Source organism: Malurus melanocephalus, unplaced genomic scaffold (assembly GCF_030028575.1).
Source record: "Malurus melanocephalus ecotype Western Australia unplaced genomic scaffold, MMel_1.1 scaffold_269, whole genome shotgun sequence".
NCBI lineage: Eukaryota > Metazoa > Chordata > Aves > Passeriformes > Maluridae > Malurus > Malurus melanocephalus.
The window spans coordinates 35,423-41,780 of NW_026623501.1; positions in this window are offsets into that span (position 1 = coordinate 35,423).

A 6,358-nucleotide genomic window follows, 5' to 3' on the forward strand; every position below is an offset into this window, starting at 1 on the left:
CTCTAACCAGGTGAATTCTGCCCTTGCTATTTTAACATCTGGCCCTCCTGGGACCTGTGTTTTTAGTTAAGCCATCCAAGACAGCCGTGCACCATCTTCCACCATGGGGAGTGAGCCTTGCTGAGGGTGCCTATGCATTTGGCTGTCAGGCATGGACAGAAGATAATTTAAAAAAAAAAAAAAAAATCTTAATTTCCTAGCCATTCTGCTTGCTTTGACACAGCTGGTGAGCCCAGACCATCTTCAGACAGTACTTTCTGACCCAATATAAATCACTTCCCCTTCTCTTAATATGCCTGAGCAAAGCCCTGCATGTGACTGTTCTCTAATCCCCTGGAGACACAACAAATGGATTAGCACAAGCAGTTTAACCCAGAGCTCTTTGCTAACCATCCTCACCTCGAGTGAGGCACAGTTCAACAACATCACTGCTAAAAAAATTTTAACCAGCAACTGGGACAGTGACCAGGTCAGCCAGCTGAGAAAAACCCAGACCTGTAGGCAGCAAASCCCCCCTGCACTTTCCCATCTCTGAGTTCTTATCCACTGTAGAGTTTAGAAAAAAAAATAAAACAAGCAGCAAAGCTCAATAATTTCAGCATCAGAATGGTGCATTCAGCTTGCCACAGAAAGTCCGCAGTATGAAAACACAATTAAGTAGTTSCACATTGACAGACTCTCCTAATTGCTGCAAGGAGCAATTCAATTATGTTTTCAACACTGAAATGAGTCATTACCAGTCTATAGGGGAAAATTGTGTTTGTGGGGTCATGGTTTTTTATAGCATGCTCTGTTTTCTTCCCAAAAGTTAGCTCTTTTGCTGTTGACAATATTAATTTTGGATGGATTCTTCCCTTTAGCAACTAAATTGAGACAATTCCAGTTATGGGAACAATTGTCCACTGTAGATCAGAAAAGCCCAAAGCCATAACATCTGGAGTTATGAAAACAGAAACTTAAAGTCCCTTCTGCTTTGCAAAATTAATTTGCTTCCTAATCAAATCATAAATAATCACACTTCTACTCTGACTTCACTGTAACTCTAGTCAATACACAACTAGTATTGTTTGGCTTGTACCCCAGTTTAGAGCAGTGATAGCTGGTTTTCAGTAAAGGAAGGAATAATTCCTGCTAAGAAAGCAGCTGGAATGAAAGGTGGCAAAGATATTTTGAAAGTATTCTGAATTACAAATGCTGGGAGATTTAAAATACACAGAGAATACTAAGAACAGGAGCAACTTAGTGAGCACTTAAAAGGAAGTCAAGTCAGGTTAGAGCTACTACTTGGGTGCCTGAAGATGGCTGAGAGCTACACTTGAACCTCACTAACAGAGATTTTGTTTTCTATTGTTCCTACAGCAATTTGAAAGCAAGATGATTGCAGAGCAGTGAGATTCAGCAGCTCTGAATGTATTGAGAGCTCTGGGTTAAACAGCACTGATTTAGATGTTCATGCCTGCACAGTAGTTCAGCAAAGATAACAGGTTGCAGTAGCCACTTGGTAATTGACCTCTGGTGATTTAAAACCTTAATTTGCGTTCATGCTTTCTGATTTAAAGAAGCRTGTGCACTTGGGCATAACTGCCTTAAGAGATCTAAGCAATATTTTAGCCTAGATTCCTCAGGAAACAAGGATTAACAGAGCATACAGACTATCCTTCCTAATAACTCCTAAAAGYRTTGGCTATTTTCARCCAAATTTGTTGCAGGGCTCAGAGYTGTGATGCTTGTTAACRTTCTCATGGTTTTGTGAAGAGCCAGAGCCAAACTCAGATCTTRTTCTGTGAAGCAGCTCTTGGTTGARCAAGTTCTGTCCATTCCATGGTGAGTACATCCCATGGGACATGAGGCCAGGAGAGGACAGTGGGGCTGGGTCCTGCATGCAAAAAGGAAACCATGGAGCTCCAGGGGATGCTTGACCCACTGCTTGGTGAATGTGCTGTTTGTAACTGTGTTATAGCCATGATTTCATGGCATTCCCCTCACACCCAGCAATGAAACGCCATTCTCTGGCAGGGACAAGCAAAGGGTGAAGCAGATCTTCCTCACAGGTAGTGCAAAAAGCACTGAGAGGCACCTTCAGGCAGGAAACAAAGCTCCCTGGGTGATTTGTAGGCCCTGAACAGCAAAGCTGTCACTGAGCCACCATGAATCTTTCTCAGTCTGCACCTTTGCTGAGCTGATTTATTGAAGTTGTCAATAAGAAATGGGCTGGGGACCGGCTGTAAAGCTCAAAACCTGAATTTCATGAGTGTTTGCACTCCCCTCTGCCTTCAGCACTTTGTTTCATCTTCGGGTGAGTTCAGGTTTTGGCTGGCTCTCAGGGGCAATGGGCTGCTGGAAGGGAGCCCCTCTGCTTCATCTGCACAGGGGAAATCAGAGGATGCTCATTCTCACACACTGCACCCTAAATGGCTGGATGAAGTCACCAGGAGTTAAAAGGCAGCTTGGTCAAGGAGGCAGGGAAGGGCAGGAAACAGAACACCCATCTTCCTGCTGCCCTTTTAATGATTATATGCTCCTTTGGGCCATAGCTTCCTCCCTTTGGAACAAGGGTCAATCCCAGTCTACTCTGGTCACAGGACAGTAGGCAATTCAGGAAAAGTAGTGCTGCACTGCCATTATTTCTATTCCTAAAGAAAAGGTCAAGTGCAGACCAAAAGCTCATTAAATTAATAAAAAAAAATTCTATGGACTTCAGCAAAATATAATGTACCCCTCCTAACACTGGCTGCAAGATTCCTGTCAGAGCAACACAGAGAGGAATTACAAGAAATACCAACTAATATTTAACTAACTAAGAAAGTTAGTTAAAATTGCAGTTAAATTTTCAAAGCCAGGCTGTGTTACCTCCAACCATGAGAGGCTGTGACTCCTGTGCCTGTGTGTGTGACAGGATCCCACCAAGACCTGCAGGACTCATCTCCTGGGCAGGGAGCCCAGGGCCACGAAGGGAAGTGCTAATAGTTAAAGAGATGTCTGGARAGTGCAGAAATAGATATTTTCGCAGGAATAAAACATGACTTGGAATAAATGTTTTATTCCATTGCACATAATGAATGGCACTGAATGTGATTTGGGGACCTGTCAAGAGAGGGGAGCACAGACATAGTACATGCACTGCTGACAGTATTAAAAATGTTGTTTAACTGAAACRCAGGGAATTGAGATCACTGATATTTTTAATCCACTTTCCTCTGGGATTTTTTTTTTTCCTTTTGATGATCACCTTCCTACGTGGCTGAAAAAACAGGGCCATCAAAATGTTTATTAGAAACTCTTGCAGGAACTAATCCATATGCAATTGCACAGAAGGTAAAGAGGCATCCTCTGCTCAGCATTTCCAGCAGATTTAGCATCAAGCTCAGCTTGCAGCCAGGCAAACAACACTATCTGCTTCCAGAAAAAGTAGTGGAAAAGAGTCACCAGGAAATAAATAAAGGACAGTGCTCCTACCCAACAGCTGCTTGAACTGCTCTGATCTGTGGCAACACCACTTTGCAGAGGAGYTTTTCATCAATCTCCGTGTATGGCTTAATAGAGGCTGTCAGAAATATGGAAAACTGTCACTTTTGTGTGGCTCAGAGCAGCTCTCAGCCCTACCCTCACCAGACAGCACCGTGCACAGCTTGCACCAGCACGGGGGTGAGGCCAGCGTCTGCTACAGCAGCTCCTTTCTGGCTGCTGCAGACATTTGTAAGGGGASATTTGCTCCAGCTTTTATTAATTGCTTTCACAAGCAGAGAGTATCCTTTTTGGGAGATCAGTTTGCTCCTCCAGSAGGATCATGTTCCCCTTGGCCAGCTAAATCTTCCCTCTACAAGGCTCGAAGGGTCCAGTGTGAGGGATGTGGTGTGTGGTTTCACATGGTTTATTGAACATACAAAGAGGCTTTTCCTCACAAAGGAGCATTGTGGTGTTATTAAAAGTGCAGAATGGCACCAGGGCATCATCTCCAGCTAATTGTTTCATCAACTTGGAGAGCAACAACGGCGTGCTAAATAAGGCTCTTCTTTTCTGCTTTGCAATTGTGCTCTTYTGGCTGCCAAGAAAAGCTCTGACATTAAAGACTTTTCAGGGCCTCTACAAGTGCTGCCTTTGGGTTTAGTCCAGCAAGGCAAAAAGCAAAACCAAGGACTGCAAATCAGAGRAAGAGGTGAAAGCTCAAAGGAGAGYTGCCCTCCTCCTGCCCACCTCACCAGTAGGCATTGGGTAGGARAAAAAGGAATAATGAAACTTTTGTGGTGCATTCACCTCAGGAAATGTTGATGTTCAGCTAAAGAAAAGATACTTGAGAGTTTCCTCTGATAAGTTTATGTTTTCAGTTGCTTTTGGGAAAACAATCAAGTTTGCATATTTTTACCAAGATATTGAAAGTGCTTGAATCTTTTCTAGTACAAAACAGGAGACTGAAGCTATTAATCCAGTCCTATAATAAGATCAGAGAAGAAATAAAGGGCAATTTGGAACTAGTTATTGCTCTTCATAATGAACTGAACTGGCAAGGATTTTTCTATTTTCTCCTGTTCCTGAGTTATCCAGGAATCAAACATGGTGCAAGCAACWATCAGTTAAAGTAGGARCTCATGCATGTTGATTTCCCTTGTMTCAGGCTCAGCTCATTTGCAATTTAAAGCATGAACAGTAAAATATTTCTGCACTCAAAGCTTCATCTTTTCACCAGTAAAGCTTCTTCCTGAACACATCTCCCTTCYGTCCTGGCACGACCATTTGTGGGCTGTCTTTAAACTTTGTGTCTTAATTTCTCCTTCCTTCTTCCCAAGCAGGTGACCAGAGAGGGAGCCAGGCCAAATGTCCCTGGGTGCCAAACTTGGCGTCAGCATTATTGGTCTGTTATCACCAGCAGAGGYTCACTGGGTTATGCAGATGGCTCCAAATCTGTAATTTTAAATTTCTGGAGCAAGTCAGTCAATAAAGTTCGCTTAAGGATCAAGGTGTCCTTGCAGACACGAGAGGGAATGAGTAGGCATTTTTCACTTTTGCAAAAAAGAAGGGAGGAGATGGTGGGGAAAAGGGCCAGGGCTACCCCTGAACTGCCTGTTGTGCTTTAGCAGAAAGCCAGGGGACCGTGGTAAGAACAGATGTCCCCAGGTGGCAATCACACCCTGCAGAGTGTGATGAGTGCCTGCAAGCCAAGCCAAACCTTCCTGCCAGATCAACCGTGGGCAAGGGACAAGCCAGTGATGATGGGGAATTCCTCTGCTTCCTCTTGTGATTGACAAGAAAAGCAATAAGAAGATGGGAGCTGAAGAGTTGTGTGCAGTAACCTTTCCCTTTGTCAGAAATGTCAAAGCAATTCCTAACAGCTCACTTTAAAATGCATTTTCCATCCTCTTTTTGACATCTCTCCGACCTCCCCAACATTGCCAGAAGATACAAATTCACCCTGACAGCCAGGAGAGGGAGGGAAAACAAGAAAGAAAATRAAATAAGAACAAATCTCTGAACTCTTTCTAACCATCATAGAAGACAAGAGTTAGTATAATGCTCTTACTGGTAAATCGAGCTTGAACCACCTTCTCCTCACAAAAACCATCACTAATAAGGCAGGAATGAGGTTGCTTATCCCATCAGGATCCAATGATTATTGTCGTGTTTCCCTGATAAACACTGATAGCATTTGTAATACAGCTGTAACAGGTTCTTCTCTCTTTTTTTTTTTAATTGCATTTCTCCTCTCAAAAGCTTTCTCCATTCCTTTTCCCTGTCATGTTGACTTACAGAACCTGACATGTTTGCACCAGGAAAGCTGTGCAGTTCTGTTAATTGCTGCTGAAGACGCATAACACAAAAACAAAACAAAACAACAACCAAAATCCAGACCAAAACAAAACAACAAWAATCCACAATAAAGAAGAAAAGAAGAGGTTTTACTGACACACATCTCACATTTGCGTTTTTTGCCTTTGTGGGTAGACTCCCTCTTACTAAATTTACATCTCTAAATAATTAGCTATCTTGTTTTATTAGCCATCCAAGCTTCTGCTWTCCTCAGCGAGCAGAGAAAGGGGAAGTCAGGAGAATGATTCACCACACCTTCTTTAGAAAGCTATTTTGGGATTGACTAAATCATTCTTTGGAGATTGAACAATTAGTACAGACTGGATGTCCAACCTCTGCACAGCTCCAGGGTAAGATGCACGACTGTCAGGACACAAGGAAGGATGGGTGCAAAGACTAAAGGTTTTTCATAGATATCAGTGACAATTAGTTGGTTTTAAAACCCCTGGGAGGGAGCAGACCCAGGGAGAGAAAACATTTGTTCAAGRTCACAGAGAAGGTCACTAGAATCACTCCTGTCTCCTGAGTGCACTTCAATGTCCTGAATAAAACATTA